We start from the raw sequence: 19,010 nt of genomic DNA, 5'->3' as shown, positions 1-19,010 counted from the left end.
GACTGAGCCACCCAGGCGACCCTAGAGATGTATCTTCATGTTGAAAATGAATCACAATAGATTACAATTTGTAAAAAGGTAGTTCTTTCCTAAGTATTTATACTCAATTCACTTATCTTACTCTATTTAGTAATTGGACACATTTTAACCATCACTTTAAAAAAAATGTTCATTTATTTATTTATTTTGAGAGAGAGAGAGAGTGAGTATGGGCAGGGGAGGGGCAGAGAGAGAGAGAGAGAGAGAGAGGCAGAGAGAATCCCAAGTAGGTTCTGCACTGTCAGCGCAGAGCCCAATGTCTGGCCTGATCTCCCAAACTGTGAGATCATGAACTGAGCCAAAATCAAGAATCAGATGCTTGACCGACTGAGCCACCCAGGTGCCCCTAGCCATTACTTTCAGAGGGATTTTTACAATTTAAATTCCCTTAGATATTTCCAACTATTTGTTTAATTATAAGCTACTTGATTTTTTTAAGGACCTCAAACTTTCAAACTTTCTCAAATTCTTAAATTTAACTTGAAATTTGAACTTCGATTGTCTTCAGTATTCTAACAGTACAAAAGCACCGCGAGATTTCACCAAGATCGTCGCAGATCAAATAGTTACACATTTTAAATTTGAATCACTGTGCTAACTTCTCTGACTCTGACAACCCGATCATTAAACACTTGGCAAGTAGACTTCCTTTCTGATCCACCGTCTGCGGTGGACCTGCCACCAAGATGTAGATTTCCGTGGAAACTCTTAGGGTGAAGACCATCACTCTCGAGGTGGAACCCTCGGATACAATAGGAAATGTTAAAGGCCAAGATTCAGGATAAGGAAGAAATTCCTCCTGTTCAGCAGAGACTGATCCTTGCTGGCAGGCAATTGAAGATGGACATCCTTTGACTGACTACAACATTCAAAAGGAGTCCATTCTTCATCTCGTGTTGAGACTTCGTGGTGGTGCTAAGAAAAGGAAGAAGTCTTATACCACTCCCGAGAAGAATAAGCATGAGAGAAAGAAGGCTAAGCTGGCTGTCCTGAAATACTATAAGGTTGGATAAGTATGGCCAAATTGGTCGTCGTTGTTGGGAGCGCCCTTCAGATGAACGTGGTGCTGGAGTTTTTATGGCTGGCCACTTTGACAGACGTTATTGTGGCAAACGTTGTCTGACCAATGCTTCAACAAACCGGAAGACACGTAATTGTATGTGGGGTAACGAAAAACATGAACTAAATGCAAATAAACAAAGCAAACAAGAACACTTTGCAAGCATATAAAATTCGAATTCACAAATTCCACAACACAAAAATGCCTCTATTAGACTTGATTTTCTTAAACATTTCTAGACAATTCTAACTCCTCTCGGGGAGAAAATGTCCTCCTTGCTTGTCAGTCCGAGATTGGGGAAGCAACAGCAGCGGATGGGATCTGCTGAAGATGCATTTTAGTCACTATATATATATATTAGGGTTTAGAGTTTTTGTTTTTTTTTTTCTAGAGATCCTGGGCGACAGCCCTCGTGGGGCCAGTGGTCACCACTGCCACGGTGGTAACATGGAGACTTGGAGCCCATGGCCTCCACCAATGGGGCTGTGTGTCCCAGCCACCGGATGTAGGCACCACAGGGTAGTGAGTATGTGGGGTTATACTTTTTCAAAATTATATATATATTTATCTTTTCTTTTTTTTTTTTTAAATAGTTTAAGACATATGGAAGTGATACTGTCATTTTAAGTCAGAGCTCTTCCATCTGAAGGCCTGGGGATTGAGATGGGAGGAGGGGCCGGATGCTAGGACTCTCACCTGGTAAATGTGCCTTCTAGGAGAGGGTAATCATAACGGATATCCCCTTAAGGACAATAGGCAGCGGATTCCCAAATAACCAGGGTCTGAGAAGTAGTTCTCCATCTGGATTTGGTGAAAAGAGGGTCATAAGTTGGTGCATTCAACGAAGAGTGGTCTGTATCAGTGAGGGTAAAGGCTAAGCTGCTATGACAAAGAGCCCCCAAATAGGGTGGCTCATCAAAAATAGGGCTTTATTTGACTTTCACTTAAGAGCCCTATGGAAAATGGGCCAGATTGACCCAAGAGCCTCTGTCCCACATGACCACTGTGTGACCCAGGTACCCAAATGCTGTTGCTCTACCACCCCTCAAGGCTACTTACACTGGGGTTCTTGGACCTCCAGAGAGTCCATGGATAGAGTTCAGAAGCTCCGTAAGTTGGAATAAGAAAAAAATTACATCTCTGCTTTATATGTAGCATTTTCTTCAATTCCAAGTATAGGCAACGAACCATAGTACTATTAGCAGTACTATTCTGCTAATAGTACTATGATTATGAATTTATAATGAATTCATGATTATGAATTTATCACCAATACAAATAGTAGATATTTCATATCAGTTTCAATCATCTTGAAGTATCACTTGTATTCATGATCGTTTTGAAATTATGGTAATTATTAGACCTGTTGCTACTTAGTTGATACGTCACTAAAGAAACGTATGGTATTTAAAAAAATTTTTTTTATTGCGTATTTAATTTTCACAGAGAAAGAGAGACAGAGCACGAGTGGGGGAGGGGCAGAGAGAGAGGGAGACACAGAATCCAAAGCAGGCTCCAGGTTCTGAACCGTCAGCACAGAGTCTGACGTGGGACTTGAACCCACGAACTGCGAGATCATAACCTTGAGCCAAAGTCAGCCACTTAACCAACTGAGCCACCCAGGCGCCCCAAGAAACAGTTTTTTAAAACATTTATGATATTTTAATAGTGCATTCCAATATAATTTCTTTATAATTTTCAAGAATTTTTGGGGGGTAATCTCTACCCCCAACATGGGACTTGAACTCACAACCCCAAGATTAACAGTTGCACGCTTCACCAACTGAGCCAGCCAGGTGCCCCAAGAATGATATATTCTATTTATTTATTTTATATTCTACCTTTTCACTGCGTTATATATATATACTAAGGTGAATAAAATAAACACAGATCTTAAGTATATAAGTAAGTGAAATTATATGTTTTAATGGTATCAAAATATAGACATTTTTCATTATTTCAGGTATGTCCTGTGCCCTTTTGTGGCACCCCTCTTGCAAATTATTCGGACCCCTGTATCATTAATTAGTGTTATCTGTTCTTTACATTCATATAAGTGAAACCATGTGGTATGTATACTTTTTTAAAAGACTTAATCGTTTTGTTTTTTTTTTTTTGGAGCAGTTTTAGGTTTACAACAAAATTAAGACAGAGGTACAGAGATTTCCCATAGCTACCCTGTTCCCACACATGCATGGTCTCCCCCATTAACGGCTCTCCAGAATGGTACATTTTTTGCCAAGAAGGAACCTATGTTGACACATCATAATCACTCAAAGTCCATAGTTTACTTCATTGTTCACTTTTGGTGTTGTGCAGTCTATAGATTTGGACAAATGCTTAATGATGTAGATCTATCATTATAATAGCATGCAAAATATTTTCACTGCTCTCAAAATCTATGCTATGCCTCTTCGTCTTCCCCTGTGACCCCAGAGCACTTTCGTATTGCGATATAATTGGCATATAACATTACATTAATTTCAGGGTATACAACATCGTGATTTCATACTTGTATATAATGCAAAATGATAACCACAAAGTCTAGCAAATGTATGTACACTTTTGTGTTGGCTTCTTTCATTCAACCTAATGTCTTGAGATTCATCCCAGTTTTTGTGCATATTGTTAATCCATTCTCTTTATTTTGTGTGGTATTTCATTTTATGAATAGAAACAATCGATTTACATATTCTTCTGTTGATGGACATGAGTCACTTCCTGTTTTTGACATAAATAAGGCCGCCATGAACATCTATGTCTTTAGTATACATGTGTGCTCATTTCTCTTGGATATACACGTACGGGTGGGGTTGCTGGGTCATGGATAAACCTATGTTTAGCTTTAGTGGATACTGCCAAACTATTTTTCAAAGTGGTTGAATGAAATTATACTCCTCCTAGCAAGCAATGTATAAGAGTTCCAGTTGCCCCACATTCTCACAGATATAAGGGGTTTTCTGTCTTTTAAACTTCAGCCACTCCCGTGGGTGTTTTGTGGTGTATTTTATTTTAGGCACTTAATTTTCTGAGGAGGCATCCCTAGGTGTCACCAGACTCTAAGGTGTGCATTGCACAAAAGGTCCTAAGAACCCTGTATTAGGTCACAGTCATGGTCCAACTATGACCTGGTCAAATGCCTGGTCCAAACTGGGCACTTTGGTTTTCCAACTCTAGGGAAGGACAGAAAGCAGAAGTTCAGGATGAGCAATTTCCTTTCAGGCAACGAGGAAGTTGCTCCTTCCTTAGTCACTTACTAACTTAGTCACTTGGCCACACCTAGCCTCCCGGCGCATCTGGGAAATGTAGTCTCTAGCCGGGCAGCCCTGTGTTCAGGCTACACTCTATTAATACAGAGGACAGGGTGATGGATTACTAGCAGTCTCCACCGCAAGATGCTATTGACTATCCAGGTGATTTTTTGGTGGGGTAGATTTTCACAGCGGCATAAATGAACCTCCACCTAGGGCGAGGAACTGTTGAATCACCTACTTACCCTGTCCTGACTTTCAGCAAAGTATTCCCAGGGCCTGGGGCAGTGTCTCCCAGGGAAGTCGGGCACCGGTTTCAGGCTCTCATGCTGAATTGGCCCCTCAGGCAAATGTGTAGATTGACTAAATCCACGGGATTCTCTCTACATAAGACAAGACATTTGAGATGTGTCAGTAAGTACCTGCATGACCCCAGGGTGAGTAGGACAGTTTTATTCAGGTCTTGGGGAAGAATTGCTGACAGGGTTGGTCCACGATGGCCTAAGTCATGCCTTTGTGAAATACCGTGCGTGACCCTTCGCTCTTCAACAGCGTTTCAAAAATGTGTTGAAACCTTTCCAGGAAGTTGTCACAGTGTCCTGACCAAACCCTCTTGGGTCATCCATGAATGTGGTTACCTGCTTCTCAGATGGGGTACAGGGGCTACCCAAAAAGACATCTGCGGGCCTCAGAGTCAGCTGTCCCGATTCCCTGCGCCGTGCACTTAAATGGCAGTTACGGAGGAGGGCAAGTGATGAGGTGGGAAGAAGTGAGAACACGTCTGTGAGTGGAAATGCACAGACGGCAGCAAAACTACGCGGTTGCCTGGCTCAGGACTTCGGGAAGTGTATGTTGGCCTGGATTCTACCAATGCCAAGTTGATGGAAGAGGCTTTGCCATGTAATTGAAGGCCAGCATTGAACCCAATGCTCTTTTTTCATAGTAAACTCACACACGCCAGCGGGGGTTGGGACGGAGCTTTGAGTCCACAAGAAAACCCAAAGAGGGCAACGATAAAGAGATTAAATCTTGCGGTGTGAACCAGATGTAATTTAAAACATATCTACTTGGAAACAACCAAAGAAAAGCAAAAAGCCAAACTACATCTGGGAAGTGGAGACTCACCCCGAACCCCCTCCTCCCCACTGGGTGCAGTCTTGGGCTCCTGTGTTTGTACCTCCCCTCTATTTATTTATTTATTTTATTATTTTTTTTAACGTTTATTTATTTTTGAGACAGAGAGAGACACAGCATGAACGGGGGAGGGGCAGAGAGAGAGAGGGAGACACAGAATCGGAAGCAGGCTCCAGGCTCTGAGCCATCAGCCCAGAGCCCTACGCGGGGCTCGAACTCGCGGACCGCGAGATCGTGACCTGAGCTGAAGTCCGACGCTTAACCGACTGAGCCACCCAGGCGCCCCAACCTCCCCTCTATTTAGCAGACATAGGCAGAGATTAGACTAGTTTTGATTTACAACTCAAGGAAGGGGCTGGGAAAATCTCTACAATGCTACAGAAGGTTTGGGATCTACTGACATCTGGGGGCAAAGGAGGAGGAATATGGTGCCACCAAGAAGGGGGGGGGGTAGGGATTTGGGGGGAAGAAAAGAAACTAAAAAGGCAAACAGCATTGGGAAGAAAGTGTGTTTACCCAAAGAATTTCTTCTATGAAGGGAAGTTTGGGCAGTGAGTCGGGGCTCTCTAGTATGACACAAAGGGATGTGTTAGTAAGAATAGAAAGTCTGAATTGCTGTCTTTATCATCCTCTCCCTAAAGCCCCCAAACTCTGTACCATGTGGGTATTAATGCTGGAGACCCTGAGTTGCTTGAGTCCTTTGTGATGTATGCGAATGCCCCAGACATCCACCTTCTTCCCCCCCATCCCCCTACTCCCCACAGCCCAGGAGCACTCAGGACACGTCTGTGGGTTGCACAGGTGTGCACAGTTCATCAAGGGGGCTTTGTGGAAAATCCAGCTCTCCGAACATCACGGCCCCTCGTTTGGTTACAGGGGTTGTTTAGACTGTACCTAAGTTTTGAACGTGTGAATTTCATTCAGGTTTATTCCAAAGTTCTAGTTTGGGAAACATTATAAGTAGGTTTCTCATGAACACTTATGAGGAAAAAAACACACAAGTGAAAACACCCCATTGGCTGGGGCTCTGCCGACAGCTCTGAATAAAAACTTCTTGGTTGGCACAAGAGACACTAGGATCTTTTGAAAGAAGCCTCATGCCTGCTTGGCAAAACGTGAATGTGCTGACTGTATGAAAAGAGCATATTATCCTCACTTGGCAATACACACAAAAAGTGTGTTTACGGGACAATAAAATTCTGACCGTAATCTTTTTTCCCCTCATTTGCAGTATTTGGTTTAATTAAGAAGCGAAATTGTGAATGTTTTCGTGGCAATTTGGCAGTAAACATTTGTATCGAACGTAAAATTCCATTTGGTGTTTGGGGGCAAAGTTACCAGTTCCCTCATGTATGGGTAAGTTTCTTGGAAAGTAAAAGAGGGTCAGTGTTGGGATACAACCTTTTACTTGTTTTTTTTGTTGTTGTTGCTTTTTTCCTTTAAAAAAAAAATTTAGAGAGAGCGCAGGGCCCGGAGAGGGGCAGAGAGAGAGAGAGAAAGAGAGAATCCTAAGCAGGCTCTACACTCAGCGTGGAGCCCAACGCTCGACATGGGGCTCTACCCTATGACCCTGGGATTAGATCTGAGGTGAAATCAAGAGTCAGATGCTCAGTTGAGGCACCCAGGTACCCCGGGATCCAACCTTTTTCTTAAACATGGTAACGTGCTTGGCCGTGCTGAAGCGAGGCAGAGAGGGGGAATTGGCCAGGACGCTTCATCAACAGGACAAGAACCCTTGAAAAATCCATGTACAGGGAGGAAATTGTTGATAGCATCGCCAATCATTTCCAAACAGCATTTTATTAGCATTATTCTCACAGCCGAAAAATATGGCAAGAATACAGCCTCCATCTAAGATATAACAGGGGCATCACAAATGAAGGGAGAGAGGCATAGTCAACAAATGGCATTCACTTGTTTGCTTCAAATCCTTTACTAACATTAATTTCATTAGAAGAAGCAGCTAATAATAAAATGCAACCGTAGGAAAACTGGAAGAAAATATAACTGAATACTAATCAAATTTCAGGTGTGTGGATATGAGGAAGTCCTTTAAGTTTAGAAGAAATCACACAGCAAAAAAGATAGATATGTGTGCATATTTTGAAATTCAATATCTGCAAATAATAAAAAAGGTGAAAAAAGAAAAGATTGGAAAATATCACAGGTCAATGAGAAACAAGTGATTAATTGTTGCCTTAGATCAGGTTTCCTGGCAACTGGCTCAGATAAAGCTTTGGTCTACAAGTATTCTTGGCTCTACATGTCTGTCAATGGATGAATAGATCAAGAAAATGTGATAGATTTATACAGCAGAATGTTTATTACTCAGCCTTAAAAATGAAGAAAGTCCTGTCATTCGTGACAACGTGGATGAACCCGGAGGGCATTATGCAAAGTAAAATAAACCAGACAGAGAAACACAGGTATTGCATTGTATCACTTACATGTGAATCTTTAAAAAAATGTCAAACTCATAGAAACAGACAGCAGAATGGTGACAGCCAGGGGCTGGGGGTGGGAGAAATAGGGAGAGGCTGGTAAAAGGTTACAAACTTTCAGATATAAGCAGAATGAGATCTGAAAATCTACTATATGACTTGGTGACTATAGCTGATAACACTGTACCATATGATTGAAATTTGCTGACAGAATAGAACTTAAATGTTCTTACCAAAAAAAAAAAAAAAAAAAAGGGAGAATCTTTTCACAATGTATACATATATCAGATCATCACATTCATACTTTAAATATCTTACAATTTTATTAGTCAATTATACTTCAGTAAAGCTGAAAGAACAAAAGGTTTATTGGAGAGGGTTCCAGAAAGAATGCCCTTGAGGGAGGGAGGGCAGCAGGGCTGGGCGGAGGGAGGGAGAAGCTGAGCAGTGATGTAGCAGCAGCTAAGGCTTCAGATGACCCTCCAGAATTGTCTCAGATTGAGTCAAGGGGGCTGGTCTCCACTGGACTCCTCTATGGGTGACCCCAGAGAAGGGGGCTTAACCTTCAGCAAAGGCGTTCCCTTCCCCGAAGACAATTACCAGGGAGCGAAGCAGTTTTGAAATGTCCACAGCTAGACTGCCTGGCAATGGGGCAATGGGAGCCCCCACCTTCTAAGGGTTTCTAAGCGGCAACTGTGAAAGTTAAATAAAAGGAAAACTCATTTAAAATGGAATCTGGAGGCCAGAAGGGGGAGCTCTCATGCCCTACCACTCCTTGTCAATTGCAGACCCAAACCGGAAGTGATGTACCTTGCAGGTCAATACTGCTTTACTACCCCAGCTGCCGGGAGAAGGGTTTTCCCCTCCTCCTCACAACAGCCCAGCCAATGAGAGACGGTCACAGGTCAGCCTTGGAAAATCTACTACACTTTGAATTCCTAGTTTAGTCCAATGGACTTTTGCTTTTAACAACCGCTCCCGTTGCCTCTCTTTCCTCTATAAAAGAGCATTCCTTTCCTTCGTTCTCTGGACTTGCCTGTGGTCTCACTGTGCCTTACGAGTTCTGAGCTGCAGTTCTCTGCTATTCTTGCATAAACCCATTTTTGGCTGGCAAAATGACTGGCAGTTTTATTTTTAAGGTTAACACACCCATCACATTCACTATAAAGAGCCAAACACTGTAAAAACTCACAGCGATAATAGGAGAAACAATGATTCCAATACATAAATTAACAAAGGACATGACTAGACAATCCACAATTCATGAATGGGAAAATGTCCAACATCACTAGTAATCAAAGAAACACAAGTCAAAAATAATAAAATGTAATTTTTGCCAATTAAAATATACAAAATACAATAGCCAGTTCCAGAGGAACTGCAGTCTTATCCGCGTACATTACTGATGTGGAGGATAAATTGTTACACCCCTTTTGGAAAGCAGTTTGACATTCTATATCAATCTCTAAAAATGCCCCTACTTCTTTGACTCAACAATTTCCACCTCAAAAAAAATTACCCTAGAGAGAAAAGTTTTTTCATTATTTGAAAAGACTATACACATGAAGATATTTGTTACAGCATTACCTATAAATGTGGAAAAAAATATATAACTTAAACGTTCAATGACAGAGAAAAAATTTTAAGTAAATATCATTATGAAGCTATGTAGCTATAGAGAAAAGGCTTTAAACACGTTATTTTAACAGATAGTGGAATTCTCTATAGACATGGTTACAACTATAATGGACTTTTTTTGTTTTTTTTTTTCCCCGAGAGATAGAAAGTGCGTGCGTGTGTGCATGAGCAGGGGAGGGGTAGAGGGAGAGGGAGAGAGAGAGAAACTCAGGCAGGCTTTTCAGGATTGTGAGATCATGACCCGATTCGAAATCAAGAGTCAGATGCTTAATCGACTGAGCCACCCAGGTGCCCCGCAACTATAACAGATTCTAAAAAAAGAAACTAGGAGGAAGTAGGAAAGTAACCAAAGAATGTTAAAATTCAAGGGAAGAATAAATAGATGTAAATAGCAATGGCAATTTTGAAAAATTGGCAGCACTACTCTAAAACATTTATGAAGTGTTCTAGTGATTTATTGCTATATAACAAACCACCCCAGACTCAGTAGCTTGAAGAACAATAATCATTTTATTATCATCTCTCACGAACCTGGGCCTTGACCGGGCTCAGCTAGGTGGTTCTTACTTGGGAATCCACATGGCGTTATAGTCAGATGGTGGCGGGGGATGCAATGTCTAAAGAATTGCTCACAGCCAGACCTGGTAGGTACTTGGGCTGGGAAAACTCAAACTGCCGAGGCTGGAACGATGGGGCTCCTGGTCATCTCTCTCTTCCACGTGCCCTTTTCAACATGGTGGGTTTGCAGTGGCAACACTTCTTGGATATGGCTAAGGACTCCCAAAGCCAGTGTCACCCAGGGCCATTTTCATCGCATAATATTCCTTGAGGCAGTTACAAGGGTCCACCCAGTTTCAAGAAGAGGTCACAGAGCTTACACCTCCGAACGGAGGAACGTGAAGGTGCTAGAAGACCATGTGAGATGGGAAGTATTATTTCAGCCATTTTTTTGCAAAATGCAATCTGCCACACAAAACTGCAATAGTTCAATAGGTTTATAGCAATGTAAAATAAAACATGCTCATCGATGGCACAAAACAGAAAGTCAAACTACTGGATTTGTTCTATTTAAAATTTTTTTTATTAAAAAAATTTTTTTTTTTACATTTATTTATTTTTGGGACAGAGAGAGACAGAGCACGAACGGGGAGGGGCAGAGAGAGAGGGAGACACAGAATCGGAAGCAGGCTCCAAGCTCCGAGCCATCAGCCCAGAGCCCGACGTGGGGCTCGAACCCACGAACTGCGAGATCGTGACCTGAGCTGAAGTCAGACACTTAACCGACTGAGCCACCCAGGCGCCCCTGTTCTATTTAAATGTTAATATATGATTAAATAATCATCTAAACTCAGTGGGAATGAAAAATTATTCAATTACTTATTTTGCAATAATCGATGACTTTTTTTTTTTTAAATGTTTATTTATTTTTGAGAGAGAGAGTGCGAGCAGGGGAGGGGCAGAGACAGAGGGAGACAGAGAATCTGAAGCAGGCTTCAGCCTCTGAGCTGTCAGCACAGAGCCCATCGCGGGGCTCGAACCCATGAACCATGAGATCATGACATGAGCCGAAGTCGGATGTTCAACCAACTGAGCCACCCAGGCGTCCCACAATAACTAATGAATTAAAGAATTAAATGTAAAAAAAGAAAAAGCTGAAAAAATATCAAAGTACTGAGAGGGGTGGGGCACTTCAGAAGCTTAAAGTTGTAAGAGAAATCCCAAAGGAAGAGATTTTTAAATGACTAAATAATTACAATAGACTTCTAAGTTAAGAAAAAAATCCCATTTTGGGGTGCCTGGGTGGTTCAGTCGGTTAAGCGATCAGGTCAGATCCTGATCTCATGGCTTGAGGGTTCAAGCCTTGTGTTGGGCTCTGTGCTGACAGCTCAGAGCCTGGAGACGGCTTCAGATTCTGTCTCAGCTTCTCTGCCCCTCCCCTGCTCATGCTCTCTCTCTCCCTCTCTCTCTTTCTCTCAAATATAAAATAAACATAAAAAAAATTTTTAAATCCCATTTTCCAAATAGAAAAAGAAATAAATGACAAATTTTGAGATAGACTTTAAGTGAATACAAAAGAAACAAGGTTAATATCTTCTAATGTATAAAGAGTTCATGCAAATAAATGAACTAATGGTAAAAGACAAGAGATAATTCATAATAGAATACAAGAAGAAACTAATTTTGTAAATTGTCATAGAACATATAATACATAAGCTATATAATATAAAGTTTACCATTTTAACCATTTCTTTTTTTATATTTAAACATTTTTAAACATTTATTCCTTTTTGAGAGACAGAGTGTGAGTGAGGGAGGGGCAGAGAGAGAGGGAGACACAGAATCAGAAACAGGCTCCAGGCTCCGAGCTGTCAGCACAGAGCCTTATGCAGGGCTCAAATTCACAAACTGCAAGATCATGACCTGAGCTGAAGTCGGACACTTAACCGACTGAGCTACCCAGGTGCCCCCATTTTTTAAAAAATGTTTATTTATTTATTTTAAGAGAGAGAGAGAGAGAGAGAGAGAGAGACAGAGACTGCAAGCAGGAAAGGGGCAGAGACAGAGGGAGACAGAGAATGCCAAGCAGGCTCCACCGGTTAGCACAAAGCCTGACATAGGGCTTGATCCCACGAATCTTGAGCTCATGACCTGAACCAAAATCCAGAGTTAGATGCTTAACCAACTGAGCTACGGACATGTCCCCATTTCAACCATATCTAAGTATACAGTTCAATGACATCAAGTACATCCACATTGCTGTGCAACCATGACCACGGTCCATCTCCAGAACACTTTTCATCTTGTAAAACTGAAACTCTGCATCTATTAAGCAATAACTGACTCCCTCCAGCCCCTGGAAGCCACGATTCTCCTTTCTGTCTCTATGAATTTGACTGCTCTTTTTCCCTCATGTAAGTGGAGTCATATGGCATTTCTTTCGACTGGCTTATTTCGCTCATCCTCAAAGTTCATCCATGTTGTGGCATGTGTCAGAATATCCCTTCTTTTTAAAGCTGAAAAATATTCCACTCTATGTGTAGACCACATCTGGTTCATTCATTCATTCATTCATTCATTCATCCACCAATGGAGAAACCATTTTGTAATATTGTAAAACTAATACATGTTTATGTTTAGAAATGCAAACAGTTGAGAAAAGCATAAAATAAAAAAGCCAAAGTCTTCTGCTCCTCTTTATTGTTGGCATTCATCACAGTACCTCCTGTTTAGCACTCAATCATGCATCTCTCCAGAAAGTTTGTGTGTTTGTAGAAGCCTGCTCAGATGCTCACCTCATCTTTCTTTCTTTGGTCCCTAGACTGTTCTCTGAAGACAAGACTCCTGAAGGTGTTAGATGTAAAACTGGCTGGCATAGCCTAATTGTAGTATAATATTGGGCTTTGACCCTATGTTTAAAATATATTTAAAACAAATGTATGTGAGATTTTTGTCCTGATCAATCCAGGCTTCTGAACTCTTGCCCCCTCCTGAGAAGAGTCATAGCTAGACTCAACCAATCTGTAAAGAGGAGTCCCCCACAAGGCCCTCTCTTTAGGAAAGCCTGAGGTGACAGCAAATGACTCACCTGGGGCTGCTTTTATTACACCTGCTCAGAGCCAGTCACGGACATATGGCACGGACTTGGGGACCTTCAGCTATTGGAATGAACCTGCCTAAAGGGAGAGATATTGTGACTCTAAACTCCGCTCATGGGCTTTCTTTCCCCTTTTTCCCCCTCTGGGTCTCAAGAGACCAGGAACATCAAAGACAGGTTATTCTGAACATATGCTCTGAAATCTGAAGTCCAGGCTGTGAATGAGGTTCCAACTTTCAAAGAAAACTGCTCTGGAATTCGGTTAGTTCAGAAGTTAGGCAGTAAGTTCTTAATTGTAATGCATCCAAAGAGTCAAAGTGGAATTTGCAGCAAGGAACGATGATGGGTCCTTTGAATTAGAAGATGAAATGGCCACAGGGCTTTTTCAGGCTCTTTCTGCCCCAGGTTATCATGGTTTGGGCTGAAGAGCTAGATCCTAAGTAAGATTTGGGCCTTCTTGCCCAGAAAGCAACCCAGTCGGGAAGGGTGGGTCACAACTGTGGGATAGACAGATAGTCAATCTACATGGGATAGACAGAGGGAAGTCATAAATACCAACTGGGTTAGTTCACTAGGGTTACTATAACTGGATGGCTTAGAACAGCGGAAATTTATTGTCTTGCAGTTCTGGAGGCCAGAGTCTGAAATCAAGATGTCCCCCAAGTCATGCTTTCTCTGTGGGTGCTGGGGAAGGATCTGTCCCAGGTCTATTTCCTTGGCTTGTAAGATGACTGTCTTTTTTCTGTGTCCCTTCACATGATCTTCCCTCTGTAAGGGGCTATCTCTGTGCCCAAATTTCCCATTTTTAGTAGGACACCAGCCCTATTAGATTAGAGCCCACCCTAATGACCCCATTTTAACTTGATTACCTTTGTAAAGACCCTATTTCCAAATCCAGTCACATTTTGAGGTACCAGGGCCTAGGACTTCAATATATCTTTTTGAGGGGACACAATTCAACTCATGAGACCAGCCCAATCTCATAACCAGCTTCAGAAAAATAAAGTGCTTCCATCTGTATTTTATTGCTTATTGCCAGTGAACTAATTACTACCCTTTTCCCTTTTTTTTTTTTTTTTTTATAAGAAGTGTACCCACCTCATGGGGTTGTATTACATGACTTCGTATTTGGGAAGCATTTTTAAAAAAAATTTTTTTTTTAACGTTTATTTATTTTTGAGACAGAGAGAGACAGAGCATGAACGGGGGAGGGTCAGAGAGAGAGGGAGACACAGTCTGAAACAGGCTCCAGGCTCTGAGCAGTCAGCACAGAGCCCGACGCGGGGCTCGAACTCACGGACCGTGAGATCGTGACCTGAGCCGAAGTCGGACGCTTAACCGACGGAGCCACCCAGGTGCCCCCCTTTTCCCTTTTTAAAAGAAGTTATTATAACTTGTTTTTTTCCCCTCTGTCTTCTAAGTCATGGTGAATGTGATATTGTTGCTTGAATGAGCCAATGACTTTAAGGTACAGAACACTGAAACAGAATCTCAGCAGAACTAGAGAAGCATGGGCCTGGCCTGCGATCCTGGCCTTGGGGAATGTGGCTCCATGAAATGACTTTTGCAGGCAGCTGCTGAATTTAACTTGGGTTATGTCCTCTTGGGGAGAGAGGGGTGCATAGGAGATTAGCTCAGTTGTATTAGACAGGGCCATCTCTAACCGGACAAAGGAAGCAGTGTATACAGAAAATAGAGAAGGCTGCCTCTCAAGGTCTTTTTCCAGTGGCCATGTCTGAACTAGGTGATTTTGCATAAACTAGACTAATAGGTTTCTGTTTCTTGTGTAATTTTAAATTTGCAATGGAGAGACCCAATGTGCGGTGAAGAATTAACCTAACCCCAAAGGAAGTCTGGCCTTTGCCCTCAGCTACTGGGAGGTGATCTCCTGGCCCTGGAATGTTCTGCCTGATGGGAGTGTCTTTGTTTGCCTAAGAGATTGGGCCACTGTACAGTCTTACAATGTGATTTATGATGGGGACTTTGGGCTATGTGGTATCAGCCCTGCCCCTGGAAGGAACTGGCAATGAAGGGTATCAAACAGACCTACAGGGGCTGGAGACTAGAGGCCAGGCATGTAGGCAGTAGGTGATGGAGCCCCAATAAAAACCTTGGACACCAAAGGCTCTGGTCAGTTTTCCTGGTTGGCAGTAGTCCAGGTACATTGTCATATCATGGCTGGGAGGAGTTAACACGATCCGTAGCAAATCTGGAGAAGATGTCCATACAGAAACTCTGTGTCTGGACCCTCCTGGACTCTGCCCCATGTGTCCCGGCCTCTGGCTGATTTTAATGTTTTTCTTTTTAAATTTTTAAAAAATGTTTGTTTATTTTTGAGAGAGAGAGAAAGAGAGACAGAGACAGAGACAGAGACAGCATGAATGGGGGAGGGGCAGAGAGAGAGAGAGAGAGAGAGAGAGAGGGAGACACAGAATCTGAAGCAGACTGCAGGCTCGGAGCTGTCAGCACAGAGCATGACACAGGTCTAGAACACACGAACCGCGAGATCATGACCTGAGCCAAAGTCGGGCGCTTAAGTGACTGAGCCACCCGGCACTCCAATCTGGTTTTTTTTCCCCTGTAATTTACTAGGACTATTAGTATTATAAAAACTGAAGGTGGTTTTGGGAATGTCTCCAGCTTATAATTGATGTCAGAAGGAAAGACATTCTCTTGTGAGAACTGTTCTCTCTAACTAGGTTGCAGAGTAAATTCCTGCCCACAGGTTCTGGGAGTCCATGTTGCTGAATCATGTAAGTGGTGACTCTCTGAGGACAAGGTCCACAAATGCCTGCTGCTGAGATGCTCAGAGCTGACCCTTTTTCCTTCTGGGCTCATTCTTTCTATGGTTCTGCAATAGCTAGTATCTTTCCAATATATTACATGTTTTTTCTTAAGCTTTTCCAAATTGGGCTCTGTTATTTGTAACCAAAAGAATTCTTAACTGCTCTAGAAGAGGTAGGGAGTGTTACAAAAGCATATGGTGGGGGGTTTGACCCCAGACGCCCCCAAGGAATGCCTCTAAAGGATAGATAAAAGCTGACTTAGGTGAAGATGGGACAGGACAGAAGAACAAAAAGTGAGACAGACCTAAGTTGGATATGACACTGATGTGCTATTTCAAAAATTTGGGACATTGAGGGAAAAGGTCAAGCATTTATCCTGCCTCCCTGATGGGTTGTTTCACAGTAGACAATAGATGATGGGACAAGTTCTTCTTTGTAGAAGGATCAACATTAATGATTGCAGGGAGAGAGAGTGGGAAAATCACTGCATGTCTCCTCTAATGAAATATAGATGTAGGCACTGAAGAATGGTCTCTAAAGCCAGTTGGTAAACAGTTGATGGGGAATGTTCTACTGGATGGTCAGGCTCAGCATACCCGAATCACTGACCAGTCTTGGTGTGACTAACAGTAAGATAACCAGAACTGAGGGCGCTTCCTCATGAGATGTGGTAGGAAACATACAGCCCCGCCTTTGACGTATTTTTGCCTTGACCAAATTGAATCTGAATGTTAACAAATTTTTGGATCTAACCAACAGCTTACAGGAAATGTGGGGCACATTAAATGTTAAATGGCCAACAAGGATTCGATCAACCAAAATCAGATTGTGAGAAATTCTACGGGAAAAGTGTCCCAACGTCTTTAACAAATACGTGGTAGGAATAAAATGGAGAGGAGAGGTTAAATTATTAAAGTCTCAAGGAGCTTTGAGACCTATCAAATGTATTGTCTGGACCTAGTCTGAACCCTGTTTTGAACACCCTGACTGTGGAAAGACATTTGTAAGACAGTTGGGAAACTTTTAACATGGACTCTGTGTTTGATAATATTAAAGCAATTTTTTGAGAAGATAATAAATATGTTGTGGTTATGTTTGAAAAAAAAAAAAAGAATGTTCATCTCTTAGAGTACATCCCAAGGTATTTCAGAGGGACTGTTATGTTTTTTTACACAACATTAAAATGTATTGAAAAGCGACGATGGTTAAAATTACATGATACTAGCACCCGAATAGAGAGATCAGTGGACTGAAATATCACAAAGTCCAGACATCGTGGCTATAAAATAGCTGAGTCAGAGGAGATAGGTGAGAGGGGTGTAGCTAAAACAGAAATTGTCAAACAGTTATGATTGTTAAAGCTGGATGACAGGAAGTCGTTCTGTTCTGCACGTGGAGACAGCTTTTGCATGTTTTGTATTTTGACATTAAAAATTATTTTGGGGAAACTGGGCAACATACCTCACATCCTACCTGGGAATAAATAAATCTTAACTGTAAGAACTGAAACCGAAAAGCACTGGAAGAAACCATGGGAGGATTCTTTTGTAACATCAAAAACATGGCAGGATTTTCTAAGAATGATAGATTTCTACTAGCCTTTTGATGTGACTGCATTGCATTTGTTAATGTTTTATTAATGCTTTGCTTCTATCATAAAGGATGTTTGATGATAGTTGACTTTTCTGTGCTGCCTTGTCAGGTTTTCATATTAGGTTTACGATACGTTAAAATGAACTGTGACGTTTCCCCTCTTTTCCAACTTGGGATGAAAGTACCTATTTTGGAGATAGTTCTCCAGAAACTCGTTTATTTTTTCCCAGGGGTATCCAACAAGTTGTTGAGTGTGTGCTTGTGTGTTTTTCTTTTTTCTGTCAGTATCATGATGAGCTAATGAATTTGTATATATCCAATGTGTTTCGATCTTCCCTTCAAGTTGGTTCCTGTGTCTTTGACATTAACCTCGCAGTCTCTTGCAGTTTCCTTGTTTTCTGATATAAGACGTTTGAGGCTCATCTCATACTTCTCCTGCCCCGGGGCCTGTTAACAGCTGTTTCTTCAAGAAACCCTGGTTCTTTTCAGTGAGAAATGGTCTTTGGAGACCAGAGAACGGATGCCGGGTAACTCATTGCTACTGTTGTCATTGCTTCAAGGCCTTTTCACTTTAGAGCTAGGAAATGCATGTTAATTGTTTTCAAAAAGAGAAATGTGTCATGAGCTCATACTTATCTTTCAACTCAAATTAAATACCTCATGGGCTTCACTTCTTGATTTTTATGTTTGTATCCTTATATTAAATAGCTTGGTTCTGAACTAATATAATTACTTTATATATACTTAGATATATATATATAAATACATACTATGCAGGCATACATATGTGTGTGTGTGTGGTACGTGTGTATGTGTGTGTGTGTGTGTGTGTGTGTGTGTGTGTGTGTGTAGTGTTGGCTTAATAATATGCCAACTTGGCTAAACAGAACTTCATTTTCCAGAATTCCCTTTCCAGTAGATCTCTGCTCAGAGTTGGACACAGGAGAAATTTGCAAGACATTTTGAAGTTGCCATGCTTAGTCTCAGGCAGTCCGTGTAGACTAGGCCCTGTTGGAGCTCAAGCACATTTATGTGAATCTGCCAGCTCACCTGTCATGGGCAGGGTCCTCCAGCACCTAGGGGATCCGTCTGGGTGCCAGGTGTGAGGGGAAGAGGGTCGGAGGTAAGTCCTTGTTCTCCCCCATTTCGCGTGCGTCTTTCTTGCCTGACCACAGCCCCGTGACATCAGGCTTAATACCAGGTTCAGAATAAAAAGCTGAATTGAGATTGGTTAACCAGATCCCACACTTGTGTAAGGCCCAATTCTTATACATGAATTCTTTATGCTACATCATTTCTAGCGGTTCTGCTTTTGTGATTGATTCCTGATGGCGCATACATACACACATTGTACATATATAGCTATACATATATGTATATGTACATGCATATGTGTATATACACATATAAACATGCATGTGTATATATCCTACTATGTGTGTGAAATAATTTAAAAACAATGCTAACATTATT

At 41.8% G+C, this 19,010-nt stretch overlaps 1 pseudogene; it reads left to right on the top strand.

Moving 5' to 3' along the window:
* The first annotated feature begins 725 nt into the window (after positions 1 to 725).
* LOC122203755 lies at positions 726 to 1,251 on the top strand (annotated as a pseudogene).
* The last annotated feature ends 17,759 nt before the right edge of the window (positions 1,252 to 19,010 follow it).

Source organism: Panthera leo, chromosome D3, assembly GCF_018350215.1.
Source record: "Panthera leo isolate Ple1 chromosome D3, P.leo_Ple1_pat1.1, whole genome shotgun sequence".
Classification (NCBI taxonomy): Eukaryota; Metazoa; Chordata; class Mammalia; order Carnivora; family Felidae; genus Panthera; species Panthera leo.
This window is presented reverse-complemented; position numbering and strand designations above follow the sequence as displayed.